This window comes from Suricata suricatta, chromosome 1 (assembly GCF_006229205.1).
Source record: "Suricata suricatta isolate VVHF042 chromosome 1, meerkat_22Aug2017_6uvM2_HiC, whole genome shotgun sequence".
NCBI lineage: Eukaryota > Metazoa > Chordata > Mammalia > Carnivora > Herpestidae > Suricata > Suricata suricatta.
The window spans coordinates 139,636,651-139,654,107 of NC_043700.1; the positions used below are offsets into that span (position 1 = coordinate 139,636,651).

Consider the following 17,457-nt stretch of genomic DNA (forward strand, 5'->3'; position numbering starts at 1 on the left):
TTTCCATTTGGCATAATTAACCATAATAGAAAGTCAATTGCCTTTATTTTTTTTAGGCTTATTTATTTATTTTGAGAGAGACAGAGAGACAGAGCATGTGAGTGAAGAAGGGGCAGAGAGGGAAAGAGAATCCCAAGCAGGCTCTGCACTGCCAGCACAGAGCCCAGTGTGGTGCTCAAACTCATGAACTGTGAGGTCATGGCCTGAGCTGAAGTCAAAAACTGGACACTTAACCCACTAAGCCACATAGGTGCCCCAAAAGTCAGCCACCTTTAAAACCTGGGTCTCCCACAACACCTTGGGGGGAAAAAAGTACATCTGAAAACCAGAAACTGAGCAAGTGGAGTTCCATATCAGACGTTACTGCAGAGGAGCACATTCTAACAGTCTGCAACACCTGCAAGTGTTACATAGAGTTTTATCATATTTTATGATACATTTTTATTATCTGAAGCTATGTGATCTAAGTATTGTATTCAAAAGAAAACAGAGCAGTGCTGCCAACGCCCCTGCGGAGAAGCTGAGGTTTTCATTGAACTTGAAATATTTAAAGTGGATACAAAACTATTTCAGCAATGCAGACAATTAAGTGTGTTGTGGGTGACAGTGCCGTTGGTAAAACATGTCTCCTGATATCCTACACAACAAACAAATTTCCATCGGAGTATGTACTGTTTTTGACAACTATGCAGTCACAGTTATGATTGGTGAAGAGCCTATATACTCTTGGACTTTTTGATACTGCAGGGCAAGAGGATTATGACAGATTATGACCGCTGAGTTATCCACAAACAGATGTATTTCTAGTCTGTTTTTCAGTGGTCTCTCCATCCTCATTTGAAAACGTGAAGGAGAAGTGGGTGCCTGAGGTAACTCAGCACTGCCCAAAGACTCCTTTTTGCTTGTTGGGACCCAAATTGACCTCCGAGATGACCCCTGTACGATTGAGAAACTTGCCAGGAACAAACAGAAGCCGATCACTCCAGAGACGGCCGAGAAGCTGGCCCATGACCTGAAGGCGGTCAAGTACGTGGAGTGCTCTGCACTCACACAGAAAGGCCTAAAGAATGTATTTGATGAAGCAATATTGGCTGCCCCGGAGCCTCCAGAACCGAAGAAGACCCGCAGGTGTGTGCTGCTATGAACGTTGCCAGAGCCCTTCCGCACAGCTGGGGTCAGCACCGCACTAAAAGCAATGTTAAATCAAACCAAAGATTAAAAATTAAAATTCGTTTTTGCAATAATGACAAATGCCCTGCACCTAGCCACATGCACTCGTGTGAGACAGCCCCTTCCCCCTCTCAGCACTCATTAACTTGAGTAATTGTGTATCGTCAGAAAGGTGGTTAGTACTAGTATTTGTTTTGTCATTTCAAAAAAAATTTTTGCTTGTGATGACTCTGAACAGACTAATTTGGGTTGTTGAAGCTGCTCCCGGGGCTCCATCCGCTCTGGAGAATAATCTGGGACATTTAGGGTTTTGTTTTTGTTTTAGTTTTGGGGGGGTTGTTTTTTTGGGGGGGTGGGGTTTGTTTTTTAAATTCAGTAACCATTGGACAGCCCTTAAGGGGAGGAGGACGGATTGATGCCACATTCCACTTCCTAGATCTAGTTTAGAACACTTGTTCCCCACCTGGTGCTCTTAGGCAGGAGCATAGTAAATGCCTCACTGAATAACATACTCCGTTTTGAAAGTTGCCTTTTCTCTCCACCCTTGAGTAGGTCTAGTACTTGCTGAAACTCATGACAGCGGGTGGGACCTGTCTCGCCCCTCCTCTTTTCTAGGACGCACTCTAGATGTGACTGTGACTTTCAAGGAAATGTTTGCCATTTGCTGATATTTTTTTGAAGTTAATTTCTAACTTCTTTCACTAATAAATGAAGAAAAGTATTGCACCTTTTGAAATACACCAAATGGATTGAGTACATAATTAAAAACCATGTTTTCCCTGTCATTGTCTTAAATGCTTAGCATAGATGTCCAGCCTAAGAGCGTGTGATACGGTGTTCCTGGAACACAGCCGGAGACCTGGTGAACCGAGGAGGTGTGAGGGAAGTGCTGGAAGACAGGTGTCTGTGGAACAATGCGCATCCTCCTGGAAGTTGGGAAGATGGAGACCTGCTTCATGAAGAAGCTGGGGTGGGGTAGAGGTGGGGAGAACATTTAACAACGTGGGGACCTGTCAAGGGAATCCCGGCATTTCTGTTTTGCATATGAGGAACCCTAGAGTAGCTAGTTAAGGCTCTCTAGTTTAATTTTTTTTTTAAATCATGGAGTCTTATGAAGACTCTTCATAAGTGTTAATAGGGATTTTATCTGCTTATTTTGGTTGCAGTTCCCAGTTTTTCAAAATGTTTAGGTAATCTTCTCCGCCTTCCCCAAATCCTAATTCTTGTAGATTCATTAGTGTTGAACCGATGTTTTCACATGTCTCAATTCTTTGTATATTCGTTCTTTTCAGATGTATTAAACAAAAAACCCTTCGACCCCCCCCCCAAAAAAAGGAAGACAGAAAAGGGAAAAAGAAAAAATTGCCTCTGCACTTGTGAACCTCATTTACCTACCCTGGGTGCTCTTTCTTACAGCACCCTTGTAGCATTCTACTTTCTAAATGTGTCTGAATTATCTCCCCCAGTGGGCTGTTAGACACTGCAGGAGACATGAGCCATACTTCTTTCTACCAAGATCCTAACACGATGCTCAAAACAATCATTGCCTATTAAATAAAATGCCACTGTTAATTTCAAAAGTAAGAATATAGTACCTAGTGGCCAATAACACAAATAGTGTAGAAGCGCCTTTTGATTTGCATATTATATTGAGCATTAAAAAAATATGTGCCCATGTCATGTAGAGTGACTTAAGCCATACTTTCATCATGCAGAATAAACTTCAAGGGCAGGAAATATTCATCCAGCACAGACTTTCTGAAGAGTTTTAGCATTGCCTAAAGAGCACAGAACCATTCTAATGTTCAGAAGGTTACTGGTGTTTAACTAAAGTCACTTGTCATAAAAATATTCCAACTGATGACAAGTTTATTTCAAGTCTGAAAACTCCAGAAAAAAAACCTGAGAAATATTCATCTTACATCAAACTTGTTTTGGTCCCATGGCAACAAGTACCCTAGACCCCAGTGAGGGTAATATGAGTTTCATCCAGGATCCGTAAATGATGGTACAAACAACCTGGAAAACAGATCCAGACATCCTAGAACCCAACTCAGTTAGGTCCCCTTGCTTTTCACACAACCATTAACAGGAAGGTGATTTATAACACCTCTCATATATAATGAAAACAAAGACTGTAAAAGGAAAGAAAACTGTAACTGACAAATCATCAAATGAGATCATGAGGTTTTAGTACCCTCCCCCAAAAAAGAAGAAAGGACTAAGTTCGTTTCCACATACAATATAGCCCTTTTAATATAATGTGATAAACTGTGTAGTATTAGATTTTATTTCCAATAACTTTTTAATCTGGATATATTATTAGCCAATATTATATCTTGGGGTCCATAACAATTACCTTGTTATATCATATTATTTTTAATTTCTAAAGGATGAAAACCTTCCAAAAATTCTTAAACTCAAATGTAAATAAAGAGATCAAATAGAACTCAAGCATTAATTTTTTCTACATTAAGAAAAAAACTTCCATCCAGTTCTTTGAAATACAACGTTATATGAAAGACCACGAAGTCAATCATGGAGGTGAAGGTAAAGTAGCAAATTTTACATTACTTTTCTACTTCCAGAGCCACCTTTACTATTGCAGAAAGATGAAAATTAAGCTTATTCAGCAAATGATCTGATTCCAATGTTTTAAAGTGCATTTTACAGTCTGTGTATATGTCTATATGTGTGTGTTTGTGTGTACACAAAAGAAGAAAGTTAAATATCTACCAAATGATGGGGAATCATATTCAGTTTTAAAATCAATAGTGATTTGTGCCTCTAGGCACACTTTTTTAGTGTTTATTTATTTTTGAGAGAGGGAAAGAGAGAGAGAGAACATGAGCAGGGGAGGGGCAGAGAGAGAAGGGGACAGAGGATCCAAAGCAGGCTCCAGGCTCTGAGCTATCAGCAGAGAGCCAAATGAGGGGCTTAACTTACAAATTGTGAGATCATGACCTGAACAAAGTCAAAAGCTTAAAGAACTAAGCCACCCAGGTGCTCCAGGCATATTTTCCTTTAAAAATATTGGAAGCACATCCTATACATTTATCTTCAAATGTGGTTATAGATTTTTTTAATTTATGTATTTCTGAATTAATAAGCTTGGAAATATTCTATTTTGAATATCCATGTGTCTAGACATATTAAATGAAAAATCTCCATGAGACTTCAGATTAGTGTCAGTAACATAAACTGTCAATTTCTATTTATTCAAGAAATGATTATAGCATTTGGAATCCTGCCAACACCTTGTTTCTTTTCTGTCCTTTCTGCCTGCACTATCTTATCTAGCTTATCAGCAGGCATAACTTCAAAAGTAGTAATAAACTAATAATTATTAAGTTCTTACCATGGGAAAGACACTGCTGTCAATATACACTAGAGCATTTGATTCTCTACAGTTGCCCTTTGAGAGTGGTAGTTTTATTATGCTAACTTTCTTTTTAATTTTTTGAATTAGAGGGGGAGAGAGAGAGTGAGAGAATCTTAATCAGGCTCCATGCTCAGCACAGATCCCAACATGGGGCTCAATCTCCTGACCCTGGGAACACAGTCCTTAGACCACAAACTGAACTGAAATCAAGAGTCAGATGCTGAACCAACTGAGCCACCCAGGCTCCCCACTTGTTATGTTTACTTCATAGATGAGGAACACTGGGATGTCAAGTGACGTTCCCAAGACCACAGTCATAAATGGGAAAGCAGTATGACCATCTAGTCTCATGCCAGAGTCTGAGTACTTAACCACTGCATGATCTGCCTGCAGTAGACAGCCACCGTAAGAGGAAATGAAACCCAAACCCATCACTAGGGTAAGAAACCCTCCACTCCCCCTGCCTTTTTTTTTTTTTTACCAAAATGAATGTACATTTCATGGGAAAACTACTAGTTTTCCAACTACTAGTCATAATGAGATTTATGGACTACCCATAGATTTCAATCCATACATTCAATCTCAGGTCCTCAGATAATTGAGTTACTGGCTTGTTCTTTCTTGCTTTTCATCTCATACAGTTATAAGTCAAATCTAATCCATATTTATCAAGCACTATACCCAGCCATAAACACTTTTTTATAATGATAGAAAGCACATAAAATTTCCCACCTTAACCATTTTTTTAACTTTTTAAATATTTATTTTTGAAAGAGAGAGAGACAGAGCACAAGTCGGGGAGGGGCAGAGAAAGACAGAGACACAGAATCCGAAGCAGGCTCCAGGCTCTAAGCTATCAGCACAGAGCCTGATGTGGGTCTCAAACTCATGAAATGGGAGATCATGACCTGCACTGAAGTTTGGCAACCAATCGACTGAGCCACCCCCGTGGCTCAACACCTTAACCATTTTTAAGTGTTCTGTTCAGTGGTGTTAAATATATTCACATTGTTGTGCAACAGATCTCTAAAACTTTTCGCTGTTGCCTTAGTCTCTTCAGGCTGCTGGAACAGAACACCACAGGTGAGGGAGCCTATAGAAACAGAAATGCACTGCTGAGGGTCTGAAGGGTGGAAATCTGAGATCGGAGTGCCAGAAGGGTCTGGTAAGGGCCCTCTTCCAGGTCACAGACTTCTCACTGTAGATTCACATGGCAGAAGGGGTGAGGGAGCTCTGTGGGATCTCTTACAAGGCACAGATCCCATTCACCTAAATCACTTCCCAAATGCCCACCTACTAATATCACTACTTTTGAGGGTTAAGATTTCAACACATGAATTCTGGGGAGACACAAACATTCAGACCATAGCTGCCCTAAGTACTACTGAACTCCATTTTGTTGTACCATTTTATTCCTTTATCAAAGATTTGTCTTTGAATTTCTAAAGATGAGCAAAATTTTCAAAATTTTACAAGACTTCTTTTTAGATAAGCATCTATAAGATGCTGGCATTATAAGCTAGTGATTCTTAATGTTTTAGGGGGCCAGGGGTCTTTTGAGAATCTGATGAAAGTTGTGGCTTCTAATCTCAAAATAAAATGGGTATATGATTATATAATTAAAATGTTGCTATAGTTTCATGAGGTTATTGAGCCCCTGTCCCTCCAAAATCAAGCACGAACTCACATAAAAAACTAATTTTTGGTCTTATTTGGTACTAGTGTTTATCAATTCTGTTACACTGCCGTATTCCTTTAAATATCAAGTTTCCCCTTATGAGCTGTAATCAAGTCTTATTTGAAAAATATCATGTTATGTTATTTACAAAAACTAAATTAATAAATAATAAATAATAGTGTTTACAAAAACTAAATTAATAAATAATAAATATTCAGGAAAACAGCTACATTGCTTATATAAGGAACCACACAGAGGCAAAGAATTTCTCTACTTCCCATATGAGTTCTATCACATATTCAATGAGCAGTTGCCCACAGAAATGCTATTTAAGCACCTTATGTCTGAAAGTAAGCCAAATTATAAATGCCTTTTCCTTATGGGCACACATTCTTCAGATCTGATAGTAAGAAAGCCCCATGACCGATCCCAGATAAGATGGACTTGATTGCTGCCCTTCTAAATTTAATGTACTGTAGATAACCACGTTCACTGGCTGGGACTGCATCATTGCACTTTCTGATGTTCTGATAACATAAGAAACATTAGATTTTTAGAGGTGATATCCTGGAGCTGACAGGCTCTCATTTCTTTTCCATCCAGATTTTGGGGAACTAGATAACCAGAAATTATATTTTGTTATTTAGAGGGGACTAAATAAACATTCTTAAAAGACACTAGTCCATATTAGATATTAAATGACTTGTGTATGCCACAGCTTTAGCAATACCATGAATATTTTGGATGCACTCCTCCAAAAACATATATACACACAAATTCTGTAAACAATATCTGGGGGCTCGGGGGCCCCCCTAAAGCCCAGCCATGGGCTCCAGATCTCCAGATTAAGAACCTATCCCTGCATTCAGTGGACAAGTGTGACCAACACTTCTGACTTCTAGGACTTCATCTCCTTGAAACAACAAGAAAAATCTAACTGCTCTGTCTTCCAAGGTGTTTATCATACACAAAGAAACTCCATATTCATCAAAAATAGTCACCACAGCATTCCCTTTGTTATCTGGTGTTTCTCAAGGCATAAAGGGATTAACTGCTCTCAAAGGAAGGGCCTGGCTCTTTTCTATTTCAAAGGGTGAGAACCTGAGGGATGGACAGCCTTCTGTATCTGCCATGGTGACTTCATCCTGCATCTCTCCAGAGAGCTAATCAGTAGACATCCTGACACTGGCAACAGAAACAAGCCAGGAATTGGTCTGGCTAATGTAGGTGTCTGGTAGGCTGCAGCCACCACCGGAACCCATCCCATAAATTCTGCCCACCTACCTTCCCAAAGCTCTGTCACACCTTCCCCTGTGAGCCCCTCTCTTCTGAAACTCCTTTTGGATTTATTAACTCCAGTGTTCAAATATCTACTTTATGTTTATTTTGTCTAAATAAGCCTCTCTCATGTTCTTTCTTGCTATAATTTTTTAAAAATTTTTTTAATGTTTATTTTTGAAAGAGAGCATAAGTTGGGTCTTGCTATAATTTTTTAAAAATTTTTTGATGTTTATTTATTTTTGAAAGAGAGAGCATAAGTTGGAGAGGGGCAGAGAGAGACAGAATCTGAAGCAGGCTCCAGGCTCTGAGCTGTCAACACAGAGCCTGGCGTGGGGCTGGAACGCACAAATCGCAAGATCATGACCTGAGCCGAAGTTGGCTGCTTATCCTACTGAGCCACCCAGGTACCCCTTAAGTTTTTTAATATAAATTTGGCATCTATAAATGTTACATAGTTCAACTGTTTATAATATACTATTAAGCATACATACTATCTGCACTGATTATTTCACAGACTCTAAGATTAAGTTGAAGTTACAAAAAGTATTCTTTGAAAGAGTTATTCCTTTAATTTATTAAAACCATTTTAAGGATGCAACTATTTTGCCACTTTGATTGGCTCACATACTTCTACCAGGTTTCCCAAATTCTCAATTTACCAGGTAAGAAGAGATCATACTAATTGCAGAAAGTAAACATACTTAATATTCCATTGTTTTAAAAATGTTTTGCAAATGATGAGCAGGCAGAAGTGAAATCCATAGGGAAATAATGAGAAGAGAAAGTTTTCAAATATTCAACATCCTTCATAACTTCTCCCATGACCCTGTGATTGGAAACCAGAACAGCATTTAAAAAGCTGGTCACCTTGGAAAGCACAGAAACCTCTAAAAATAAAAACCAACATTTCCAGACTCTGCCATAATGGTTTCCTGGTAAACAGAAAGACATGCTTGCTATCCCACCCCCACATGGGGGTTGTGACAATTAATTATTCAACATTTGGAAAGTGCTTTGGAGATAAGAAGCTAAGTGCTAAAAATCATCATCAATTTTCAGCAAACCGCACTTAAAGTGAACTCACCAGGCTTACTGTTGGAAATTGAGTACAAGACGATGCTTCTTTTTCCATTTCATTTAAACCATTAGACCAAACAACCAACACCCATATGGAACTTTCCTTTCCTTTCAGTCAACCTCTGAGTGTCCTCTAAGTAAAAAACTAGTCCTTAGTTTTCAGAGAAATGTAAATTCTAATAATGTGGTTTCGCAGAATTTACAGTGACGTGCTTATTACGTATCCTTCCTCTTCTGCCTTTTATTTAAGTAATTAAATAAACAGTGAATTTACTAATGATTTCATCCATAAAACCATGAAAGTAATTAAAATCTAGTGTAATGTACTTCCACTGTATTAGTTATCATTTAAGGAAGCCTGTTTATTTAGGTATCCATGGCTGTATTACACTATATATATATATATATATATACATTTAGATAAACAATATAAGCATTGATTAACCTTGTTGAATGCTCTAAATGAAATTAATAAACTATTCTATTCAAACATAAAATTGTTTTGGGGGGCCTCAGTGGCTCAGTCTGTTAAAGCATCTGACTCTTGATTTTGGCTCAGGTCATGATCTCAGAGCATGGGGCTCTGCACTGACAGTTGTGGAGCTGCTTGGGATTCTCTCTCTCCCTCTCGCTCCCTGCCTCTCCCCTGTATGCTTTCTACCTGTCTCTCAAAAATAAGTAAACAAACATTAAAACAATTACTTAAAGCAATTATTTTGGTTAGACAAATCCACATTACCCATAATATGGTTCTGGTCTATAGTTTTTCACTTTAAAACTCAAAACAGTAACCCAAGATTGAGATTTTTTTCACCAGACTATAACTAAAACCCATGCAAAAAAAAAAAAAAAAAGAGGGAGGCATTAAGTGGTTTTTACAGAGAGAGTCATGAGCTGGCCACACTCTGCAAAGCCACCACACAGTAACTGCAGTCATTTTGGGATTAAACATACAAGAGTAGAACTCATTTCACACCTATGTCCATTTTGGAGATAATAAATAATTTTGTCCCAAATATTTTTTTTACTTCACATCTCTGACACATATCATATATTTGAAATCATAATTTCATGTTTTTGAGAATTAAAAGCTATGCTGACATAATCTTCTTGGATATGGGACTTGTTTCCCATTAGATCGAGCTCACCTACATTTCTCTAAAAAGAGGGTTATGTATTTTAATCTCAAAATGCACAATTTTAAAAGTCGTCATTGCTTTTAGAAAGGGTTTGTTTACAAGATGAGTTTTTACCACTTTAACCTTAATGCCTTTTACACATCAATTAGTTAACCTTCAGTCTTTATCCATATTTGCCTTCCAAACATCCCACCCCCTAAAAAATGTGGAAGTGAAATCTTAAATGAGCTCTACATTCCTAATCCCAATAGGGGGATTGGGTGCTTTAGCTAGACGATCTCCATCAGGCTCCTGCCTCACAGAAACAAAAGTAACTATGGAATTCTGCAAGGAACCCACAGTAGACTGCTCAACTCCAAACACATTAATGCCAAAACAGCTAAGAAAATTTCTCACAGACTCAGGTTGATATTTACCAAATATCTGATATAATCTTCATCTTCCATAGATCATTATATAATATATAGAAAAATTGGCTTTCATTCTTTAAAAGATAAATTTTTTTCATTCTTTAGAAGAAAAGAATATCCACAAGCAACTTAAAACTGAAGAGGAAAAGGAATCCAAAAAGGCCTTTTTAAAAAAATTCTTTCAAAGGAGGCGTCACATCCTTTCTTCCTCTGCTCTACTGGCTTTATTTAGGATGTGCCCATAATGGGCTACTGGTACAAAAAGAAGAAACAGGCACATTTTACGCTCCAAAAAGTATTTTCGGGCATACATCTTATCTCTGCCTTAATGTTAACAAGACCATCAGATAGTTCCTTAAAAATAAACAATATGATAATATGATACAGTTATCACATGTGGGGGGGGAGTCATTTCAAATGAAATATTTTCCATCCACATGAATATGAAGAAGATAAAAACTCTCCAAAGGAATTAGACATGTCCCCAAGTGAAGAAGAAATGAATTGGCAGGGACTAAACCTCCATGAGAACATTACTTTGAATCTAAACCAAATTTTTGAAACACTCAGGTGATCTGCGCTATATTTATAGAATTTAAATGCTGAAATAGTGAAAGGAATGATTCTGAAGTGTTTAAGAAATGAAGCAATTTAATTAAGTTGCAATGTTGTACTGATTGATTGTATGTTGCAATGACTAGCTCTAGTACCAGAGGGGCAGAAAAGACAAAGACCAAGACTCTCCGGACATTCTCAGGTGGACGCTATCACTTCATGAAACGCTTTTTGTGAACCATTCTCCAGGTCAACTCCGCAGAGGGTTCACTCCCTGTAAACTTAGAAGATCCTTATAGAAGTCACTTCCAGGGGCACCTGGGTGGCTCAGTCGGTTAAGCCTCTGACTTTGGCCCAGGTCATGATCCCACATTCATGGGTTTGAGCCCCGTGTCAGGCTCTTGTGCAGACAGCTCAGAACCTGGAGCCTGCTTCCGATTCTTTTTTTTTTTAATGTGTTTTATTATTTTTGAGAGACAGAGACAGCGTGAGTAGGGGGAGGGTCAGAGAGAGATGGAGACACAGAATGTGAAGGAGGCTCCAGGCTCTGAGCTAGCGCTCAGCACAGAGCCGGTCGCGGGCTCGAATCCACAAACCGTGAGATCAGGACCTGAGCCGAAGCCGGACGCTTAACCAACTGAGCCACCCAGGTGGCCCCCTGCTTCCGATGCCGTGTCTCCCTCTATCTGCCCCTGCCCGTTCATGCTCTGTCTCTCTCTGTCTCAAAAATAAATAAAACATTTAAAAAAAAAAAAAAAGGTACTTCCAAGAAGGCTAAGAACACCACACATACCTGCCCCAAAATTTCACTCACTATGTGCCCAATTCCTTCAAAGTTTAACAGTAGTGATTACTCCTTTTGCATGTTCTGGTGAAAAACTAAAAGTGCAAATGCTACTAAGATATACGGTATCGCAAATGATTTCTAAGATACTGTTACGTTTTCTACTGCAAAAAAAATTAGATAAAAATTAATAATGAGAGCATCAACCTGCCTACAAACTCGTACTGAATTAAAAGAACGATATTACAGGGTAAGCGCAGAGCTGATGAAGTTAGGTGTGAACATAATAAATAACGGCTGAATCACACAATCTGCTACGGACGCTTCTGAGTATTTCGCGTACGTTAACTTACGTAAACGCCAGGAAGAAAACAAGGGAGGGTCTGCTGAAGAGCTGGAAGCCCGGGGTGGCCGGAGGCATGAGGCAGGGGGTCTGTGGGCGCCAGGCGCAGGGCCCACATCTCCCCTGCGGGACTGAGGTGATTCCGAGCCTGGCCGGCATCGGTACTGGCGGCGGTACTGGCGGCGCCGCCTCAGTCTTGCTCCGGAAATGGTCGTAAAAGGAGAGAGCCACCTGACCCGTGGTCACGCCCCTGTCGCAGGACGGCCCACATCTCCTGTCTGGGGGACATGGGCTCCCTCGGCTCAGGGTGGACGAGCTCTGCAGGACCTCCCGGGCTCCAGAGCCTGGTGGGATCAGCCGATGGACGCCTCTGGAATGGCACCTGCTGTGAAACTGCACCTGCACACGTCCCTCTGCCCAGTCGGCTTCTTCATGCCCTGGCGGAGACCTCCCCTCCACACAAGCCCCAGGACACTTGCGGTGCCACCGGAAAGTGCTCTCCCGAGATCCTAAGCTAAGACGGAGCGCACAGGGGCTCCAGCCCAGGCACTGTGGCTCCGGAGGCCATGCTCCCAGCCAGCTCGGCAAAACCCTGACCGTCAGTGCAGCCTCAGAAATCAACTTCAATGGGACTTTCCACAAGCCTCAACGGCCACTCGGTGCAGAGGCCTCAGGAGCCATGGCTGCCTGCCGCCTCCCAGTGCCTTCTCTAAGCTCCCCAGTCCCTACTGGAGTCTTGCCAGCCGTGCCCACCACCTATCCTTTCATGTCCATGGACTCGGGCTTTCCACTGATGGCCAAAGACTACTTCAGAATCCCCCTTTCCAGCCCATAACATTCTCTCCCGCTCTCCACATGCTCTAAATGTTCCCGTCACTGATGCACATGACCACCGCCTCAGGCTCCTTCACCCCAAGGCCACATTCGGCCTCCCCACCCTGCACTCCGAAGCAGCCCTCTCATTGCTCACCTGGAGCACTACCTCAGCTTTGTCTTACCCCCCTGTCTCCCACGATGGCTAAGGTCCTCCCTGGGGCATGGCAAGGGAGCAGAGAGCCTAAGTCCTTCCACTCTCCCTCTCCCCCACCTCTGGGCTCAGCCTCTGCATTTCCTTATGAAAACAGAGCCCCTGGGGATCACTGCCCACCATGTAAGAAAATAGCCAGACCTTTAAGCCCTGTGCAGGCACAGCCAAGACACCCTCTTTATGACATAAAGATAAGTAAAACCAGTGCATAAAGCACAACAATATGGGAATGCAATAGCTTCACACATCTCTAGGAGCACTGCTGAACTGCATAATGACAACCATGAGAGATGAGCAAAAGAGGAAAAACTATTCAATGTGTTGTTAAGAAAGGTGACAAGTACAATTTATTTTGGAATGATGTACATCAGAAACATATTTTAAGACAATTTTAGTTTCGATACTTAATTAGGTAAGCTTCAGTTATTAGAAAATTCAATTTAAGTGAATATACTCTAATGACAGCTGATAAATAGACTACTCCTGCAGTTTAAGCAGATTCACAATTTCCCAGAAACAGTCTCCTTAAAACATTAATTCCTCTTCTTTGATTCCACAGACTCTACAACTCGTGGTTCCTACTGCCCCTGCTTCAGGCATTAACCTCACTCCCTTTTAGCTCCCAAGTCATCAGACTTCTGTAGATCCCGTATCTGGACACCCACCTTAGAAACAAATCCCTCACTGTCTCTACAGAACTGAGAGAGTATTCCACCAGTTCCCGACTCAAGCAGCAAAATTGCTTGAAGTCTGGGCCACATGCTCTAGCCTGCTGTGTTTTGGGGTTTTTTTTTCTGCTACTCTGGTTTTTGTATAAATACACTGTGTTATTCAAGCCCATACACTAGAGTTCTTCCATATCAGAAGCCAAAAGTTGTGGCACTGGACTTTCCAAACTGTATTTAATTCGTAAGTATAGTATTAACAGCTAAGAAAGTTATCCAACAGAGTGATTTTTAAACCTGCACAAAATAAAATATGTTTAATTGAGAAAGCAAACTATTTCAGATTAGCAGAATTACCCCAAGTGAATCCAGAAACAAAGGCATTGGTTTCAATTCAAAAATAACATCCAATTTCATTTTATCAGCAGTAAGGTTGGTCTTGATTCAGGGAAATTTTATAAGGTGGCCTAAATGATCTAATCATGTTTTAACCTCACGTGTAACAACGCACTTACACTAGTACCTTCTCGTCAAGGTCCAGAGCTGAGATAAGACATGCTGAGGCAGGTCAACTTTATAGGAAACATCACATGAGGTCAAACCCACAGTCCTCCAGAGCAATATTCAGTGACATTAAAGAACAAGATATTACTCTACAAAATGATAAGTGACATGAGCAAAATGCTGTGAGAGAGTCCTGGGTAAAGAGAGACTACCATCCAAAAGGGTCTATTTACCAAAAATATCTATGCTCTTTTAAACTGTATGAATACTTAATCTACCCAAAGATTTGTCCTGGACCTTATCCTCTTAAAGAAGTCATTTTCTCCTCTTGGAGTATAAAAGTGCTTACATTAAATACTCCCTACATAAATTTAAACTTATTTAGGCTAAACCGATTTCTTGAAGTGGTCCTCCTAGTTCTGGTGTTCTTGGATTTGGGGTAAAGTGTTCATGATGTACAGCGTATGGTGAGATCTCCTTTCAGACTTCACTGCTTAAGATTAGAAGCATTCAAAGTGATTTCTGGCTGTTCTCTGAAAGACACTCCTCTATTCTTGTGATATGCAGCACATTTCTCTAGACCCTTCCCAGTTATGTCTGTCTCAAGGTGTAAGACCTAACCTCCAAGGGAGCGTTCTAGGTAAGACTGCGTAAGATTCAGACACACGGATGAATAAAGACATACATGCATTCGAAGATCCCTATTGGGGCCACCTGCATGGCTCAGATGGTTAAGCATCTGACTTTGGCTCAGGTCATGATCTCACAGTTCGTAGGTTTGAGCCCCGTGTCAGGCTCTGTGCTGACAGCTCAGAGCCTGAAGCCTGCTGCAGATTCTGTGTGTGTGTCTCTCTCTGCTCCTCCCCCACTCATGCTCCGTCTCAATAAATGTTTCTGTCTCAATAAATAAACATTTTAAAAAGTTTAAAAAAAGAATATCCCTATTAAGAGATAACTGACCTCAAATATGCATTCAGATGTAATATTTGTAAATATAAAGAATAGTGATATTGAGATTTCACTGTAAATATTATAACATATATAATAAAACATCTATCCTAAAACATCTCAACATATTGTGCATTTTCATACACTGTAAGGCACATATTACAAGGCAAATATACACCGAACATATAGATATAGAGAGGGCACAATGATATTCTCTCACCTTTCCATAAAATCCAGTATCATTGTGGTGCACGAATACTAGTACCATAAAAGATTTCTATTTTCCCTCATTTTTATATTTATGTTATATCTTCCAGAGATTTTGTGAGAACATCTGGATTTAAAACTTGTAGTCAAATAGGATCAGTATTAAAAAGTTATTTGAATGAGACAACCACCAAATTCATGGAAGTGAATAAACGAATGACTCTTCACCCTTGCCTACCACGGAAACACCTCTGCAACTGAAACCCAGAGAAGACTGACTGTGTCTAATTCTGCATTTTTTACAATACCTAGTATACATTCTTCAGAGGAGGCATAAAAACTGCAATTCCTTATAAATCGTTTTAAGTAAGTGCCTTTTTAAAAGGCTTAAAAGCAGTATTCTTTGGGGGAACCTGGGGAAGGGCTACATAAAAATTGTACTGTATTTTTGCAGTTTCCTGTGAGCCTACAATTATTTCCAAATAAAAAAAATTAAGGACCAACAACTCACTTTTATTTTTTCTTAAGTTTTTAAATTCCAGTTAGTCAACATATGACTAGTGTCATACTAGTTTCAGGTGGACAATACAGTGATTCAACACTTCCATAGGACACCTGGCGCTCTCGCAGGTGCACTCCTTAATCCCATCACCTGTCTAACCATCCCCCCGCCCTTCTCTCCTCTGCTAACCAGCAGCTTATTCTCCATGGCTAAGAGGCTGTTTCTCAATTGCCTCTCTTTTTTTCCCCATGAGCATTTTTTTAGTTTCTTAAACTTCACATATCAGTAAGATCATATGGTATTTGTCTTTCTCTGACTTGTTTCACTTAGCATAACACTCTCTAGCTCCATCTATGCCATTGCAAATGGCTGGATTCCATTCTTTTGTATTGCTGAGTATTCCATTATATCTTCTTCATCCATTCATCAGTTGACGGACATTTGGGCTACTTCCATAATTTGGCTATTGTAGATAATGCTGCTATAAACATCAGGGTTTATGTATTCCTTTGAATTAGTATTTTTGTATTCTTTGGGTAAATACCTAGTAGTGCAATTGCTGGATCATAGGATAGTTCTATTTTTAACTTTTTAAGGAACTGCATACTGTTTTCCAGAGTGGTTGTGCCAGTTTGCATCCCCGCCAACACAGCAAGAGTGCTTCCCTTTCTCCACATCCTCATGAATAACAACTCACTTTTAATCTCAAGAAAATATTAACTAAAACCGTGTCCAATTCAGAAAACAGATAAAACATAGTCATATTTAAATAGAGAGGTTAGGTACTTTTTCCAAGGAACTATATAACACATCACAAACCCTAACAATAAAGCTTTATCTCCAAAACACTGGATCCAAACTTCATGACAACAAATTTCATAAGAAATCTTTGAAAGACATGACAGCAGTGATCACAGCTACTTACTGGAGGAATATCTCTAGAAGAAAAAGGGTTTAGATAAAGCTGGGTATGATGATTGAGCTTCTCTGGTTTGTCCAGATTTTCTAAGTGACTAAGTATCATTCCATTAAATAAGCATTTTCACTATAAGATATGCTTGCCAGGGCGTCTGGGTGGCTCAGTGGGTTAGATGTCAAACTCTCGGTTTCAGCTCAGGTCATGTCTCATGGTGCCTGAGTTGGAGCCCCACATTGGACTCTGCACTGACAGCATGGAACCTGCTTAGGATTTTCTCTCTTCCTCTCTTTTTGCCCCTCCCCCGCTCATTCTCTCTTTCATTCTCTCTCTCTCTCTTTCAAAATAAATATATAATAACAATAATAATAATAATAATAATAATAAATATGCTAGCCACTGTGAGGACCACAAAAAATATTCTGACCCAGTTCCCAGAGTGAGGAGGCATATTGCGTAGGACCACATGCACACAAGTGAAACAAAGGGCGGTGCAGAGCAATAAGCAATAAAGTGATTGGTTAAAATGTAGATTTCACTGCCTAGAGTTTTGGCAGTAAAAACATGTCAGGGCCTAAACAATATTTTCTTCTGATGTTTTTGGATGAGTGTTTTGTTTCATTTCTTAATGTATTTTTCAAGGGAAATTATCTGATCCCATTTATCTAAATCTTTTAAGACATTCCTTATCTGCCTTCTTTCTTTTCCCTGGCAGAGGAGTCCAACTTCTAAAAAGTGCAAACGTGTGAGCCCTGTGCTTCTGCTTAATGTGTTAACACTCAGCAGTTTTCTGAAGGCGATTGTAATCAGTACTTCAGCAATCTCCTACCATGAGGCCCTACTCTACTAATATCATGAGTGCTCATCAC

The 17,457-nt window shown here is 39.9% G+C and overlaps 1 pseudogene; it reads left to right on the forward strand.

Moving 5' to 3' along the window:
* Positions 1 to 575: 575 nt before the first annotated feature.
* Positions 576 to 1,292, forward strand: LOC115296633 (annotated as a pseudogene).
* Positions 1,293 to 17,457: the final 16,165 nt, after the last annotated feature.